This window comes from Equus quagga, chromosome 19 (assembly GCF_021613505.1).
Source record: "Equus quagga isolate Etosha38 chromosome 19, UCLA_HA_Equagga_1.0, whole genome shotgun sequence".
Classification (NCBI taxonomy): Eukaryota; Metazoa; Chordata; class Mammalia; order Perissodactyla; family Equidae; genus Equus; species Equus quagga.
In genome coordinates this window covers 13039294-13057114 of record NC_060285.1, presented here as the reverse complement: position 1 = coordinate 13057114, position 17821 = coordinate 13039294, and the positions used below count along the sequence as shown (strand labels likewise).

The 17821-nt window shown below is 57.5% G+C and overlaps 1 long non-coding RNA gene across 3 annotated transcripts; it reads right to left on the bottom strand.

Moving 5' to 3' along the window:
* Positions 1-2107: 2107 nt before the first annotated feature.
* Positions 2108-17679, bottom strand: LOC124230599 (uncharacterized). Of its 3 annotated transcripts, none has more exons than XR_006886224.1 (4): positions 11422-17679; positions 6961-7217; positions 3478-6579; positions 2108-3359 (listed from the first exon to the last, which is right to left on the bottom strand). It is a non-coding gene; the product is annotated as an uncharacterized LOC124230599 (long non-coding RNA). The 3 variants fall into 3 exon arrangements; XR_006886223.1 differs by having other exon boundaries at positions 2108-6579; positions 11422-11893; positions 13729-17679; XR_006886222.1 differs by having other exon boundaries at positions 2108-6579.
* Positions 17680-17821: the final 142 nt, after the last annotated feature.

Here is a 17821-nt window from a genome sequence, read left to right as displayed (position 1 = left end):
GACTAATGTTCACAAACATCATTTTGAAAGAGGGCTGCAGTATGCCAAAGTGGGAAGAGCGCATCTCAGGATGCAGACGCACTCGGGGGCTGGGTGTCCCCGGGGAGGTCATTTCTCCCCTCTGAGCCTCAATTTCTTTATCCGCCATGTGGGCTTATGTGAGCAAAGGGGGCTGGCCCAGATGAGCCGCTGGTGCTTTAAGGCTCTTAGGCTGAACCCAGAATTTCAAGAGCGTGTTCTTGTGCAGGCGCTAGGTCCAAGTGGCTTACTGTGGGGATCTGGGGTCTCAGAGGACTGACCCCACAAAATGTGTCCCCTCTCCCCAGCCTGGGCAGGCAAGGCTGGGCCTGCAGACTCCTCACCAGCCCTTCAAGCTCAGGACCCCAAGCCAAATTCCTTATCACCTCCCCTGCCCCCACCTTTTCCACTCTCCCCCCATGCGCGTCCTCCCACCGCCCGGCTCACTGCGCACAGCCCCGGGGACTTCTTGACGATTCTCAATCCTGACAGGCAGTTGGAGACTCAGCGCCTTGCAGTTGACCTCTGCCCAGAATGCTCTTGCCCCAGATCCTCACGTGGCCCCCACCTGGCTCCTCTGGTCCTGCTCAGATGTCTCCCATGGAGGAGGCCTTCTCTGACCCTCGGCCTAATGAGCACCCGGTCCCTCCACGTCTCCTCCGTCTGCTTTGTGGTCCTTCACAGTGCTTATCACTAGCCAGCCCTGGTGTCTGGTGGTTAAGAGCCAGTGCTCTCACTGCCGGGGCCCGGGTTCGTTTCCTGGTCAGGGAACCACATCACCCGCCTGTTGGGTGTCATACTGTGGCAGCTGCATGTTGCTGTGATGCTGAAAGCTATGTCACTGGTATTTCAGATACCAGCAGGGTCACCCGTGATGGACAGGTTTCGGCGGAGCTTCCAGACTAAGACAGACTGGGAAGAAGGACCCGGCCACCCACTTCTGAAAAAATTGGCCATGATAACGCTGTGAATAGCAGCAGAGCATCATCTGAAACAGCGCCAGAGGATGAGAGGATGGCGCAAAAAGATGGGCAGGCGTCTGCTCTGCTCTGCTCTACACGGGGTCGCTAGGAGTCGGAATCGACTCAACGGCACTAAGCACAAACTCCTCACTACCTGCCGTGTGCAGTCTGACTGTCCGCGCCGGAATATCAGCTTCCTACAGTCTCATGTTCATTGCCGTACCCCCAGCACCTAGAACCTGGCACCTAGCATGTAGTCGGTGCTCTAAAAGGTATTTGTTGGAAAACAAATATGCAAAGTAGGGAGAAGGCTCCCCCACTGCCACCCTCTGGCCATGTGCGCTTTGAGATAGCCACCCAGCCCACAGGATGGTACGGCTGGTGGAGTTCTTGGAGACTCAGTTGAACAAAGTGGAGCCTGAGGTCTGTTGGAGAAGGGAGCTCATTCGCTCAGCTCCAGGAGGCCACAGATCGAGTTGTGCTGGGCCATTTTGCTGATATCAAGTACCTGTGGCTTTGTCACCTGCACAGGCCAACCCAGCCCACACCAGGTCTCCAGCCATTGCCTCAGCTGAACTCCCGTCCCTGAGACAAGATGCTAAAGGATGCCACTTCTGGTCTCAGACCAGGAGTCCCCTTCTTCCTCCAGAGGGGAACAGGATGGAGAGGACCTGAGAGTGTGGAGTCTGTGAGGCTGGGTATTTTACACACATGCCTTTTCTCCTGTCGTGTCCGCCACAGCCCAGTGGCATAGGAGCAATTGTCCTTATTTTATGAATGAGCAGAACGAGGCCCTGAGAAGTGATGCTTGCCCAGGTCCTGCTAAGCCAGGAAGTGGCCCAGCAAAGCACTTCTCTGTTTCCTCTTCTGTTAAAAGCCATCTGGGGTAGGGTTGCAGCCAGGGAGCTCCCTGCCCCAGAGGGAGAGCTGTCAGCCAGTGACGAGCTCATCTCCTCCTCCCTCCCACACCACCCGCCAGTGTCACATGGCGCCGGGAGGGAGCGGAGTCTGCGGGGGCGCCTCTCCTGGGAGGCTGTGCAGGGGGGCCGGGGGGGCGGCCCCGGGGGGGGGGGGGGGGGGGGGGCACGGGAAGGGGATGTGCACACGTTCAGGTGCCCACACGTGCTCTCTCGCTCTTTCTCTGCAGCTCCTCTGGAGGCCTGTCAGCCTGCTGGGTCAACGGCCCCCAGATGGGGGGACTCGCACAGTGGAAGTCTCAAGTATCAGAATGTCAGGGAACCTTGGAGACCAGTGTGGCCAGAACCTCTCCCTTGTCAGTAAAATCTAGAGCCTTGAATGTAAGAATTAGGGTGCATGTGGGATGAAGTCAGGGTCTTTTCAAGAACACACAGTGAGCATATCCATTAAATGCAAGGGCTCCAGTGTCAGACCACCAGGCTTAGAATCTGGGCTCTTTCCCAGCTGGTTGACTGTAGACAAGTTCCTTGACCTCTCTGAGCCTCCATTTCCTCATCTACTTTAAGACAGTATTTACTGAGCTCTTGCTTAGGGACAGGTATGGTTCTAAGCTCTGTTCCTGTATTTACTCCTCAAAACAACCCTATGAAGCAAATAGCTTTGTCATCTAATTTAGATCTGAGGAAACTGAGGCACCGAGTGGTTAGGTCATTGTCCAAGGCCACACAGCTGGGAAGCAATGGAGCCAGGATTTGATCCCAGACAATGAGGCTCTAGAGTTCCTGAGCTCAATCACTATTCCATCTACCGTCTACTAAGAATTAAATGAAGTAAGGTGTACTAAGCACCGAGCACTTACAGGTGCTGGCTCGAAGTCCGCACTCAATTAGTGATTATTATCATTAGCAACTAAGTCATGGGCCTTTTGAGAATCTAATGAAAGTCACAGGCCTTCTTGGTGAAGACTGCACGTGCACACACAAACACCGCCTGTGGTTTCGGGGGCTCCTGCTCCTGAAGTCCAGCCACGAACCCCCCTTGGGACCTCTGCACGAGCCCAGCCCTGTTATTGCACAGAAGCAAGGGAGAGGAGAGGGCGTGGTGAGCGTGTTCACATCACATATTTCACTTGCTCCTCCGAGGCGGGTGCTGCTAGCCCGTTGGGCAGATGAGAAAACTGAGGGAAATGTCGAGATCTCACAGCAAGCTGGCAGCAGACGTGACTCTCCTCTTCTTGCGGGGCTGCACCCTTCCCCCTGGCTGGGTTGCCTGCCCTGAAGCAGAGGTGAGGAACGGAGTCCCCGGGGCTGTGCCCTGAGGCGGTACACACTCAGTGAAGGATATTTGTGGAGCAAGCCAGTGAAATGGGGTCATCCGCGGGTTCACACTGGGCCAAGCCACGTCCAAGGCTGGATCTCAGAGGTTCACCTGGCCCAGCTCATCTCCCAGTCCTGCGTGGCTCTTCATGAGAAGGAGACAGAGGAAGAAAGGAAGGAAGTCAGCAGCCACTCCCACAGCCCCCTCTTGCACAGGCAAGGAAACTGAGGCCCGAGGTTGACTGACACACACAGTCACACACCGGGGCAGCAAGGTCTGGCCATCGGGTCTCAGGCGGCGGTGGTCAGAAGGAAGGAGGACGGAACTCGGAGTCAGAACACTGAGGTCCAAATCCTGTCCTTCGTTACTGCTGTGACTTCGGGCAAATTGCACGGCCAGTTTCCACATCTGCAAAATGATGACAGCATCTATCTTGTAAAGCTGCTCTTGGAATGAAACAATTTGACAGTTGTCTAATTGAGGCCATCCAGCATGTTCCCTCATCTGTCAAACGACGACAGGTTGTTGTGAGGATTAAGTGAGAACGTAGGTAGAGTGTCTGGCATAAAACAAGCATCCAGTAAGTGGCAGCTATTACTGTAGGTGCTATAGTTACAACGCTGAGTCCCACAGGATATGCCTCCATGAACGTTGCATGAAGGGGCAGATGGACCAAGAGACAGGCTGACAGGTTGGTTGGCAGAGCAGTGGGAGTGGAGTGGGGAGATGGATGGATGGGAGGAAGGTGAGGGAATGGACGGAAGGGCAGGGAAGTTGGTAAGGGGATAGGTGGATGATGGATATGTAGACCAACGCACAGGCAGAGAGAGAGGTTTTTGGGCAAACAATAGGTGTAAGAGAGAGAGCATAGGATGGATGAATGGATGGATAGATGGATGGATGGATGGATGAGATGATGGACCAGTAACAATCAGACAGACTGGTGGCTGTTCAGATCAGTGGATGGATAGATGGATGGATGGATGGATGGATGGACGGAAGGCTAGATATGTGGGTGGGGCAATTGGATAGGTGGGTGTATGGATGAATGCACGGACCAATGGGCAAGAAGATAGAGAGATGAATGAATGGAAGATCAGAGAGTGGATGAATGGCTGGTGTTCCCTCCCCTTGAACTGCAGCTGAGGAGCTGGCAGTGGCAGCTACAGAACCACCATGAACATCCACGGGGTGGGGAGAGAGGTCAGGAGCTTATTGCTCCAACAGGGTGACCCCAGAAGTGGGCAGTGAGTGGCTGCTTATTGTGTTTCGATGTCTGTGCTTGGAATAGAAGCCCTGGGAGCAGGGTGACTGGGATGAGGAGCTGCACAGGGTCCCCATCCTCACATGCACACGGACTCCTCAATGCCGGTGCAGGCGGGAGGCTGGCCCCAGGAGGGCGCAGCTTCTGCCAGAGATGGCAGCCTAGAAGGGACCCTTAGCTGGCGAGGCCTTTGGCAAAGGCAAACCAGAGTGTGTCCCTGGGGACTCCTTGGATCTGGGCCAGAAGAACAAAACGTCCCGTTCACCGAGGGCTCTGCAGCGGGAGGGGCCCTGCTCCAGGAGGCAGGAGCCTTGGGCGTCACAGCTGGCACAGCCGCGGATGTGCTGAGAGGCCCCGGACAAGCCCCTTCCCCTCCGCGTCCCAGCCTCCTTTCTTCATCTGTAATTGGAGCCAAATGGCCTCCAAGCTGCCTCTGAGCGCTGACACTTTAGGACCACCTGATTCTCAGGGTTCTGGAGCATCGCAGGGAGGGGGAGGGGCCGTGGGCGGGTCCTGGGCGGAGGAGGGTGGTTAGCTAGCGGGTGGCCATTCCACTCCTCACACAGTGACCCAGGGTCTAAGGGCCCATTGCAGGCTTTGAGCGTTTAGTGGACAATGAGGACACCTTGCGATGGCTCCCCACTTGGCTCAAGGAAAGCTGACGTCCACCCAATGGCCACCGTGGTCTGTGACTCTGCCCCACCCCCCACCTCTCTGGTTTCTCCTCCTGCCACTGCCCTGTCTCTAACCCCCTAGGACCACACTGGCCTCTTCAGTGTTGCTTGAACACGCCAGGCAGCCCCCTCCTTGCTCTCGTGGTCACTCCTTCACCTCCCGCAGGACCTGTGTGTTTATTGGCGTCTTCCCCCAGCCCCGGGGGCAGGGCCTGTTGTGCTGGGCTCCTGGCCCCGGGGCCGCGCAGTAGTATTTGCGGTTATCCAATCGGGTAGTGTGATGGTGATGAGGGTGAGCGAAGATGGAGCGCTCACCGCGTGCCAGGCGCGGGGCTCACGCACTCCCTGATTCTGCAGGCGCCCCAGTGAGGTATTATTATGTCCTAGTTCACAGAGGAGAGTCGAGGCTCAGAGAGGGAGATTACTCAAGGCCCCACAGCAAGCCTGGGACCGAATTGCCAGAGACGAGTCCAGGGTCATCGCGAGAGCTCCCGGAGTTAGCAGAGTCCCAGTGCTGCCACCACAGGACCTTGACTTGGGGAGAGTCCCTTTCTCTCTCCGAGCCTCAGTTTCTCCATCTGTAAAATGGGACAGCAGCAGCCTCGCCGTTACAGGGCTGTTGTGAGGTCTGAGGGTGCCAGTGGGTATGAATGCTTTATGTAAGAACTGTGCCTTCTTGGCTGTGGGCCTGTGTCGCTGGGTGTTAAGGCACCACTGGAACCCCCACATGCCGGGGGCAGGGAGACCTATGCTCCCCTAGACAAGCCCAGGGCCCTGAGCTCGGTTTAGGATAATCCAGGATAATGCCACTAACTGGCTTAGGATCGGGGATCAAGTCCCTCCATTCTAGGCCGCTCTTTCCTCCACCCCACTGGACACTGCCTCCAGGCGACTTCTCACAGCCTTGGGGACAGGGCTGGCCCTAAGTGGCAAGGCGGGCGGGGACAGGAAGGCCTCAGAGCTTTCCCAGGCTGGAGGCCACTAAGGAGCTGCTCTCGAATTCCTGCACCACAGCTGGGCCGCTCCTGATGTGGTTTTCCCAGACCCCGCTGGCCCCTGTCTGCTGGGGATACACGGGGAGGAGCGGCGCTCCAGATGGGGAGGGGAGGGCCTTGCCGAGAGGACTCCCTGGGGATTCAGGGCCTGCACATCCCCTGTCACTTAGGGACTCGAGTGCAACTCTCGGACAACTCCAGGCCTCAGTTTCCTCACTCGGAAAATGGGTTTGGACTAGACGATTTCGCCCAGGCTGCCCAGGGCTGGAGTCCAGAAGAGCAGAGCAAGGACCCCCAGGACGTGCCAGGAGACAGCACCCTCCCGCCACTCATCTCGGCGGGACGGGGCAAGTTGACCCCTAACTCTGGCCTCAGGCTCCACGTCGTCGGTAAAATGGGCTGGTTGAGCTGGAAGATCCCGGGACTTATAGCTGGAAGAGGAAAGAGCATTTAGTGAGCTCCAACTGTATGCCGGGGGCTTTTCAGACATTATCTCATTTGTCTGTTTCTTAGTTTCCTGTGGCTGCTGTAAAAAATGGCCCAGAGCCTCATAGCTTAAACAACATGCTTTTATTACCTTACAGTTCTGGAGGCCCAAAGTCTGAGGTCTGTGTCACTGGGTGAAAGGTGTCAGCCGGGCTCTTCCTTCTGGGGGTTCTAGGGGAAATTCCCTTCCCGGCTTTTCTAGAATGGGTGCTGCCTTCATTCCCACATCACGTGGCCTTTCCTCCCTCTGCTGTCCCTTCTCTTCTTCCCACTCTGATGCTCCCACCTCCCTCTGAGAAGGATCCTTGCAATGACATTAGGCCCACCTGGATAATCGGGGATAATGTTCCCATCTCAAGATCCTTCACTTCTTCCCATCTGCAGAATCCCTTTGCCATCGGGAGGTGACATTCACAGGGGTTCCCGGGATTAGGGCGTGGATCTCTCTGGAGGGTCAGTATTCAGTTTATACATCTGTCAACACGAATCTGTCTTGGGGCTCAGTTTCAAATCCCAGCTTCTACTGCTCCGTAGCTGTGTGAGCCTGGGCAGGGACCCACCTTCTCTGGGCCTGTTTTCTCACCTGTAAAATAGAGATAATGACAGGATTATCAGCAATAATGCAGGGGAAGCTCTGACCACAGGGCCTGCTACTGTTGTTGAGTGAATGTATATAGTAATCACACAGTAATAATCACAATGGCTCTCGTTTATTGAGGACTGACTTTGTGCCCGACCCTAAACTGAGGAATGAATTTAGTAGGTAAGCTAAATAGATAAGATCCAGGCCTTCCTGGAACTTAGATAGAACCCAGAAGACAGACTTAGAACAAACCATCACAAACATTACCAGGGAGGCCCAAGGGCGCACAGCTGGGAAGAGGAGAGGTGGGCCGCATTCACACCAAGTCTGTCGGATTCCCAAGCCCTTATTTCTCCACGACGCTCCCAGTCTCTCAAGGTCCGTTGGGGCCAACAGAGAACCAGAGATGAGAAGGGACTTGCCAAATTCAGATCCAGTTCTCTGGGCTTCCTGCCCGAGGTTCTCCCCAGGGGAGACTCTGCATGTAAAGTAGTAATGGCTGGTGACAGACGTGCTCACAGAGGCTCGCTCTGGGCCAGAAGGCGGGATGGATATTTTACACGACCGATGTCATTTGGTCTCCAGGATGCCCCAGGAGAAAAGACACGTTGTCCTGTTTCCCAGATGAAGAACCTCAAGTCGCAGGTCCTGTGACATGCCCAGTGACACCCAGCGAGTTAATTGCCAAGCAGAGACCCAGGACACTCACCAAGAGCAGGGCCCGGAGTAGAACTTCAAGTTCAAGTTTGCTTGACCCTAAAACCCGTCCCTAACCCCAGCACAGCCTGCCTCTGCCAGCTGGCCCGTCTCAGTGGGAGGAGGTACGTGGCTGTGGTCCTGCAGTAACCCAGGGTGGAACTTGACAGCCTTCAGGGAGATGGGTGGCCCGTTGGCACCACCTAGTGGCCTTAAGGAGACATGCCGCTTCCCCCTGAGCCTCAAGGACCCAGAGGCGCCCGAGAGCTATTAACAGAACTTCCTCACCCTCCATCCAGCTGGATCCTTGTAGCAAACCGACGAGGCTGAGTAAAAGTGATGAAAATGACCATGCTCATCTCGTTGTTGGGGAAACTGAGGCCCAGACGGGGGAACGACACACCAGCCAGTCAGGGGCAGACCCAGCGGCCTGGAGAGACTGGCAGGGAGGTGGGGCTTGTCCCGCACCTGCCCAACCTCTGGGACGGCAGAACAAGGGGACGCTTCGTGGTGCCTCAGTGGAGGGTGCAGACACTGAGGCCCGGAGGGGACAGGGGCCTGCCCAGGCTCCCACCAAAAGCCAGAGGCCAGGCCGGGACCCCAGGCTGCCGGTCCCCCTGCCCCTGCCCGAGGCAGAGACAGGGGCTCCAGGCCCGTTTGTGGGAAGACCACGGCAGACCAGAGCGTCAGGATGGATGTGATGTGCTCCTCCGGGTGAGGCCTCGGAGGGCCCAGAGCCAGGGCTAGGAGGAAGGTGGGGCTGGTGGGAGCTGACTATGGGCTGATTCCTGAGGACGGGGGAGGCGGCTGGTAGGAGAAATGGACTGTCCTGGTGGAAGTGGTGATGGAGGCTCCTCCCACAGAGACATCCCATGATTCTCAGGGACAGCCATGGCTGGGGAAATCCCATGATTCTCAAGGACACTCATGGCTGGGGGAATCCCGTGATTCTTAGGACATAGTCCTTGCCCTCCAGGAGCTTCCTGTCTCCTTTATTCGGTCTAGCATCACTGAGCACCTACTCTGAGCCGCCCCAGGTGGGGTGCTAGGGACCCACAGAGCAACCTGGCCCTTCCTGCTGTGCAGGATCCCACAGCCCATGGAGCAGACACATAGATAACAGAGCTCGAGAACTGAGCAAGATGAGTCAGTGAGGCCCCGGGGCTATGGACCTTGCAGCCAGGCACACCTAACTGATGGTACTAACAAAAACAGTGCCAGCATTTATTGAGTGCCTGCTGGTGCCAGGCACTGGTGTAAGCATGTTCCATGTATTAGCTGATTTGGTGAGATCCTGATGCTTACTAGCTGTGTGACTTTGGGCAAATTACTTCACCTCTCTGATCTTTGAGATCCTCATCTACAAGATGAGAGCCATAATATCTACCTTACTAGGTTCTTGTGGGGTTTAAATGTCACGGGGTGTGTGTCTGTGTGTGTGTGGTGCCTGGAATACAGCAGGTACTCCATAAACGGTCGCCACCATCAATGTAATGAGTGCTCTGGTGGAGCGGTGCTGAAGAGGCCTCATACAACCCCATGCATCTGCTGAGTGTTATCTTAGGTTGGGGATAGTTGTGATGGAGGTCAGAGGTCAGGGAGGTCAGAGGTCGGGGAAAGCAGGTTAGGACAGATCCCTAGACAGGAGGGGAGCCCTGCCAGGGCCTGAGAAGAGGGCTGCCCTGCCCTCTCCTCCTGCTGCTTCTCCTCCTTGGCTCCCTCTGCCCTCCCGGCCCCCCCCATTCCCACACCCCCGCTCTGGGCCAGGCCCCAGTATCTCTCCCACCTGCTCCCTGTTTCCTCTGCCTCACCACCCACGCCTCCTCCTGGCAGCCAGAGGGAGCTTCTGGAACGGTAAACCCGTCCCTGCCTCCCTCCTGCTGGTCGATCCCGCCCCCGGGAAAGCCCATCCGACTGTGATGTTCAAGGCCCCTCCCTCCGCACCAGCCATTTCCCTCGATCCTCCCTGTGTCCACGGAGACCCTGAGGTTCAGTGGTCTGAAGCCACAGCGAGCTGCCCTCCGGTCCCTAAGAGACCCTGCAGGCTCCCCCCGGGGGGTGTCCCAGGCCTTTGTCCCCCGCCTCACCTTCCAGACTCCTGTGTTTCTCCTGCGGGGGCCTTCCACGCACGCCCCCATATTTTCAGAGAGAGCACCCCCACGCCAGCTTTACTCCCACCCCCGGGCCACAGGGTCCCCCACACTGGCTCCTTGGTCCCTCTCCCTTCCTAGAGGATTACATTAAAGGAAGCGAGACTGTCATCAGGCAATGCTTAGGATGGCGGCCCAGTCAACATCAGAGTGTCGAGTGAGGATCCCGACCCTCACGTCCCCAGCACTCACTCGGCCCCAGGCCCTGTGCTAGGGGCTTCCCTTGTAGAAACGCCTATAGGAAGTGGGAACGGTTATTATCCCCCTTTTATAGACGGGGAAACTGAGTCAAAGAGGGACGCACGCAAGCGAGCGTTAGAGCCAGGCAGGCCGGCCCTCTCATGGCGCACAGGCGCTGTTCCCTCTGCCTGGGACTGCCTCCCCCGACCCTTCCATGGCGGGCTGGGTCCACCCTCAGGCTCAAACCCACCCCAACCCTCCTGAAGAGGCCTTCCCTCTGACCACTGTCACATGCCACCCTGTTCATCTTCACAGGATGCGTCTCCAGCTGTTTCTTTGGGTTCGCCATGCTGGTTTTTGCCATTTACACACACAGTCAGGCTCAGCCATGACATCAACAACGGTGGTCTTGCTTCCTGTCTGGCCCCAAGGCATGGCACAGTGCGGCCAGCCTCCAAGATGGCTCCCCAGAGATCCTGGCGTCCACACCTTTGTGTCATCCCCTCCCACAGCCAGCAGCTCGGACTTGTGTCACCAACAGGATACTGTGTAGGTGACAGAGTGTGACTTCCGAGCTTAGGTCATAGGAGGCATCGCAGCTGCCGCCTTGTTCTCGCGGGTCGCTCAGTCTGGGGAAGCCAGCCGCCGTGTGGTGAGGACATCCAAGTGGCCCTGTGGAGAGGCCCATGTGGCCAGGAAGTGAGGCCTCTGCCAACAGCCAGTGTGAGCCTGCCACCAGGGGAGGAAGCCACCTTGGAAGAGGGTCCTCCAGCCCCAGTCCAGCCTTTGGATGCCTGTAGCCCGGTCGACAGCCTGACACAGCCTCACGGGAAACCTGAGCTGGAACCACACAGCTCCCAAGCTCCTGACCCACAGAAACAATGTGAGATAACAAATTTTCACTATTTTAAGCCACTAAGTTTTGAAGTACTTTGTTATGAAGCAAAAGATAAGGAATTCAACCCGCAGTAAGTATTCATATAAATAGGTGTATGGATGGCCGGCAAATGATGACACCACCTCCCACTCGCCGGGCCCTTCCTCTGTCTGGGGCACTGAATTAAGTGGCTCACCTGTCTTGGTTCATAGTCAATCGTCACAGCAACCTATGAGCCAGCCATCACCCCACGCCCATTTTATGGATGAAGAACCAGGTACAGTGAGGTTGAATAACTCACCCAGCATCACACCGGCAGAGCCCAGACTCGCTCCCTGGCAGGTGGGGGCCGCAGGATTCACTGCTGCACCACACGGTGGCTGCTGTCCCATCCCAGTCCTCCTTGCCAGCCCCCTGGGGCCTGGAGGGGTCCCTCCCGCGGGTTGTGTGGCTCTGCAGAGGCTGACCTTGGAGGTGAGTGGACACGGAGGTGGAGCTGGGAAATGCCAAGCTCGTGACCCGGAGCAACTCCTCTCATCCGGCTTCTGGGAGCGCTGTCCTCTCCCCACCTGTGGACGCCAGTTGGACGGGATGGGGGCAGGGCCGCTTCTGTTGAGTTGCTCGCAGTGGATCCGAGTCTCCGTGGGGGTGGGGTGGGGGTCGGGGAGCTCAGGTTCCGGTAGCCTTGTCATCACTGCTCCTATGCAAGCCCGCTAAGGTTATACCCCCCGGACACTGGCTGGACACTCGCAGGACCTCGGAGGCTCCGTTCTCTGGATCCGAAACAATACAGTGGGGGCAGAGCTAAAAATAACAGTGGAAAACCACCGGCCCCACTTGCCCTCTAAGAAAAGGAGGCTGAATGGGTCTGAGGCTTCTGGGGAGCACGGAGCGCTCATGCCCCCGAATCGTGTGAAGGGAACTGGGCTACGCTGAGCAGGCCCCTTGTGAGAGGTGTGAGGTACAAGGGACCCGGGCATAGGCAGCCGGGGCCCAGCTTGGGCTCCACCTGTCACACTCACTGTGTGACCTCAGGGTAGTTGCTTAACATCTCTGTGCCTCTGAAAAATTCATTTGAAAAATTGAGACAACGATGGCACCTGCTCCCCAAGAGTGACTGAGCTCGTGCCCCAGGGTCTCCAGCTCACCTGGGGGTGGTCTTTCCAGTGACCTCACAGGCGGGGAGCTGTGACTGCCATTTACAGATGAGGAAATGCGGTTAAGACTCTCAGGGGCCACACAGAGCTAAGAAGAGGCAGAAACAGTCAGGGTTCAAGCCTGAACAATGTCATTGCCTCTATGTCACCTGGCCCCTATTCACTTTTGAGCCATCAGAACCTGCCACTGTGTGTGGCACCTGTTAGATGCGGTCACTGTTGTCAAGCAAATGGATAGAATGGACTGGGTGGGCAGAAAGTGAACTCCCCGTCACTCCAGAGGTATGCAAGCACAGCCTGGGGCCTGGTAGGGGTCCTCAAGCATTGGATTTGGGGTTGAACTCAATATCATTTAAGGTCCTCCCTGCCCCTGGATGCCAGGGCTCATCACCGTCCTCCCCAGGAAGACAAAGAAGACACAGAGATTATTAGGTCTGTTTTATAGTGGGCGAAACTGAGGCCCAGAGCCAGGTTTTGCCCAAGGTCACTCCCTCAGGCCCAGGTGAAGCTGGCTGGGGCCTCAGTCAAGGTGGATGCTCACTCATTCAGCCCCAGCAGGAAGGTGGGCTCCTGCCTCTGAGCGACTAGAGAGGCAGGCGGGTGACATGAGGACACAGGACATGGGGAAGCCGAGGGCAAGCCCTAGAGGCGTGCTGGGCCAGGGAGCGGGCGAGGCCGGCAGCAAGGGGGCCCTGGGGCTTCTTCGGTCTCCCTCCCTCATCCGACAGGTGAACAGACGAAGACCCCGAGAGGGGATTCCCTGCTCCAGGTCCGTCTGTTACACGGGGACAGGCTGGGGACAGGCCTGCTGAGAAGGAGCGGGAGGCACAGGCCTGGACGTGGCAGGGCCTGAGGCTCCAGCAAGGGTGGAGGTCACTAGGTGGGCAGAAGCCAGACTGGACTCGGGGTCTTCTGACCTCGCTCAGCCCCTCCCTCCGGAGACCCTTTTCCAAGCGCTCAGGATGGGCAAAGCCCTTTTCCAGATGTGCCGCGCAGATGCCCTCCTTTCTCCTATGGTCAGGACTGAGAATTCCATCACCTCCATTTCTTCAGAAGAGGAAACGACGGCCAGAGAGGTTAAGCAATTTGCCTGAGGCCACAGAGCCAGCAAGGGGGCTGGGGGTGAAACTCTGGCAGTGGCTGCTAAGTCCCGGGTCTTGCCCCCACCCCGTCACCCTGGCTCTGGCGGCCTCCCCCTGAGGGTGGAGGATGGACCACCTCCTTTCCCTCCAAGGTCATCTCAGCGACCTTCAGGGGCCTCTCTCAAGCTCAGCATCCACCCCTCGGGCCCCGGCCAAGACGTGGCAGCCCGTGCCCAGGACGGGGGCAGGTGGCGAGCAGCCAACAGGGGTGTGCTGTGAGCCTGGAGCACCCACGCGTGCCATCCACCCCACGGGCACCTCCTTCATCACCAGCGCTTTGGGGCTATAACTCATGTTCTGCACACTTACCCATCTAAAGCGCACGGCTCGGTGGCTTCGGTCACTTCCCAGAGTATCCACATTCTCATCACCCGGAAAGAACCCTCACCTCTCAGCGGTCGCTCCCTTCCCCCTCCTCTGCCCCAGGCCCCCACGCGTCTCCTTCCTGTCTCTGTAGATTTGCCTATTGTGGCGGGTTCCATAATGGAAGGGCAAGACCCGGGATACCTCCTTTTGAAGCCTTGGGCAGTAAGACGGTGTTCTCCCCATTTCACAGTAAGGGAACTGCAGCTCAGAGTGGTCAAGTAACTTACCCAAGGTCACCCAGCTCAGAAATGGTGGGAGGATTTGGGCTATGTCTCTCTGGCTCCAGAGACCCCAGGCCACCCTCTGTGGCCTGGAGCCCAGAGTTGCCTGACAGCTTCAAGGGCCTGGGGGCCAGGGAGTGGGAGGGAGGCTGAGAGCATGGGGGAGTTTGAGGGTGTGGAGGGCCCAGAGGAGGCACCGGGTCTGGTCACCAGGTACCAGGATCAGAGGGAAGAAAAGAAATGGGCCCGGCAGGTAGGGGGCGGGGGCCGGCAGACTGGGGAAGGGGGCTACCCTCCCCTAGGTGGCAGTCTGGCCCTGGCTGTCTGTCCTTTCCTGCTGATCGGTCCAGGCACAGCCCCAGGATGCCTTCCCCGCTGCTGCCTCCTCTCCCTCTGGAAACAGCCCTCTCCCCTGACTCGTGTAGACCACGGCCCCGGAGGATGACTCAGCCTGAGCCCTGGAGCCAGCTGTCCCTCTGCCTCCTCCTCCTCCCCAGCTGTCCCCCTCTGGCAGAAGTTCCCGGGACGTGATTGTCACCAACCCCAGGCTGGCTGTGCCAGGATGGCTGCGGCCAGCACCCGAGGGCGGGGTGGCTCTGCCTGCATGTCCTCCGGGCCGGCCTCTGGCCAGGGCACTCATGCCCTTTGAGTCAGGGGGCCCTGCTCACCCCTTACTGGTGAGCCCCCTTCAGATAAACATGAGAACCTCAGGTCCTCTTGTACTTTTAAAGTCATTTCCATATTTTGACCAAAGGAAACCGAATTTTAGAATTTGCTCTTTCAGGCTACTCTCAGCTTGGGACCCCAGTCTGGTCCATCCCACCAGCCCCCTTGGGAATCTCAATTTACTGAACCCCTGACACATAGATCAAGTTTCCCCTTGGGTGGATGGGGAAACTGAGGCTCAGAGGAGAAAAGGGACTTGCCCAAGGTCAGCCGCTGGAAGGGACAGGCTTGGGGGGTGGGGCTCCCAGCACCAGGGTCCCCAGGAAATGGAATTCTGAGAGGACAGCTGTGGGCCTAGCCTGCCAGGGCCAGGAGGGGGGCCACTGTGACCCTTAGTGGCCCAACAGTCAAATGATAGCAGCAGCTGCTTAGTAAGCTCGAGTCTCAAACCTTTATTCCCTTTTTCATCCACGAATTCATTTAGGGCCTGGGTTGGAAGACCAGCTCCAGTAAACTTAGTGCTCTGTGACTTTGGGCAAGTCAGTTAACCTCTCTGGGACTCAGTCTCCTCATCGATAAGAGGGGTGTGATGATAACAGCGCCTGCCTCCCAGGGTTGGAGTGAAGAGGGAATGAGTCACTGTGCGGACAGTGCGTAGAAAGCGCCCAGCACTGTCAGGGGCCTGAGGAAGGTGAGCTGACATTGTTATTAGGATTCCTGGTGACTGCATGTGTGGCAGAGCCACTTCCACTCCCCTGGGTAAGGAGCCCACAGGGAAACGTGGGAGACGGTCACAAAAGTGGGGCTGTTACGGTGCAGAGAGGTGAGGGCAGGCCTGCGGTTTCTCTGTAACTGGGAGCTGGCCTAGCCCTGGGTGGGCTGCGAGGGCGCCAGTCGGGGGGCAGAGGCTCGCGTCTGGCTCCGGCTCTGCTGCCCAGCTGCTCCGTGACCTTGGGCAGGTTCTTGCTCTGCCTGGTGGAGGCCTGGACTGTCTCTCCAGAGACCTGGGCCGCCAGACGTCCGGGAGGCTGGCCACGGCTCCCTGCGCTATTTTTGCCGGGACTGGGGGCGGTCACACCGCTCCTCCTGGAATCAGAACCTTGGCAAGCGCGAGGGAGGCCCAAGGTCAGGCGCCCGACCCCTCCTGTGTCTGGCGCTGGGCTGGCTCCCTCCCCGGCGGCCAGGACCCAGTCTTGTCCCTTCTGTAGAACCTGAGGTTGTGGCAGAGCTGGACTCCACTCTCAAGACCCCGATGATTGCAGTCCGTCCTCATCCCCGCTCTGGGTTTATCAGAGTTTTTATTTTTCTTTTAAGCTGTTTCGAAAATGACAGGGAAGCTACGGGATTGGAGATGGGGAGAGAGGGAGGAATGTAGAGTGGCTGATGAGTGACAGAGAAAGACGTGCAGTCAAACGCAGGGGACAGAGAAAGACAACTAGACAAGGATTTAAACAGAGGGGAGAAAGCCCCAGGGAAAGAAAGAGCGAAAGGAGAGAGAGCAAGATGGAGGGGGTGAGAGAGAGACAGACGGAGGGCGCAGAAAGCCTCTGGCCAGGAGGGGCCTGGTGTGGGGGTCTGACCGGGGTTTATCTTCTCCAGGCCTCAGTTTTCTCATCTGTAAAACCAAACCTGAGCTAAGTGACCCCCAAGGGCCCCTGGACTCCGATGTGCAGATCCTGTGGTGGGAGGCATCTTGAGAAGGGGTTGGGGCGATGGGTCCCACAGCCTCATAATTCTCCAGAGGTGGTTAACGCTTTAATAGTCCATCCCCCACTGTCGGCTCAATATAACTAGTCTCCTCTGGCACCCAGGAAGCTGGAGCTCAGAGAGGTGGAGATGTTTTGCCGAGGCCACACAGCCGGCTGTGATGAGATAGGACCTAGGGCACTGAGTCCGGCGGGCTGGCCCTTGCCCCACCGTCTGCCCCCTTGTGTCTGCAGGCCCAGATTGGAGTCTCCCCGTGGCTGTCCCAGGGTCTCTGCTGCTTCCTCCCTTCCTGGCCCTTGGTGCTCGCAGACAAGGGCAGAGGCGACCAGCCCCGCCCGCGCTCTTCCCATGCGCGGCCCCTCTCCCAGCAGGGGGCAGGGCGGAATGGGCCCCCCCCCCCTCCCTCCGGACTCCCCTCTCCTCCCTTCCTCAGTGAGAAACTGCAGCCTGGGACCCTTCACCAGGGAGAGAAAGAAACTCAGGGAGCAGGCCCGCTTCCTGCTGCCACCCCCCGTGGGGCTGCTGCCCGAGCGCACGGGCGTGACCAATGGTGAAGGGCGAGCGGGAACCCCGGGTGCTCTTCCAGGGGATTGGTGGACGTGAATTCATTCGACCTCATGAAGGCCTTGGGGTAAGGAAGAAGAAAATTGTTATTTTCATTTCACAGACGAGGAAACTGAGGCACAAAGTCGTGGAATAACTTGCCCCCAAATCACACCCTGGGAAGAGGCAGGGCTGGCTCCAGAGCTGAGCTGACGAGGACTCAGGTTGGGTGACACTGTCTCTTGCTTTTACATTACACAAGGCTGTCCAAGTGCGACAGCTCGCCCTCGCCGAGTGTCGCCACGCCCCAGCGCTGGGCCACCGGCTTAGTGTGGATCACCCTGTTTCAGCCGCACGGCCAACACTGTTGGTTCCATCTTCTAAGCCTCAAGAGTCTCCTGTTGGTTTGGGGGTTCACCCCCCGACTCAGTGGTGCTCAGGAAAGATGGCTCCAGCCGTGGATCCAGGGGTGATTGGAATTGCTCTCAGCCCATCTAGTGATCTTGCCCAGGATTGACTTAGGCCTGGGCACGGGATCCGGTCCTGGAAGATGGGAGCTGAGAGGGCATCTGTCAGAGTGGAGGCAGAGGGCTCCTAGGAAGTCCCTCCTTGCTTTCCAAAGGGAACATAAAGCAGAGACTTGCCTTTTCCTGCCTTTGAATGTTGGGTGAGGATGTGATGCCTGGAGCTGTGGCAGCCATCTTGTGACCTTGAGGGGAAAGTGAATTGTAGAGAAGCCGACCTAGAGCCTGACACCTTTGAGCTGTAAATCCCCAACTCCAGGGCCTCCCTACCTCCAGGTTTTTTACATGACATTAAATCTCCTTATTGTTTAAGCCAATTTTAGTTGGGTTGTCTGTTATTTGAGGCTGAAAGAGTCCTAATTGATATGATCCTCA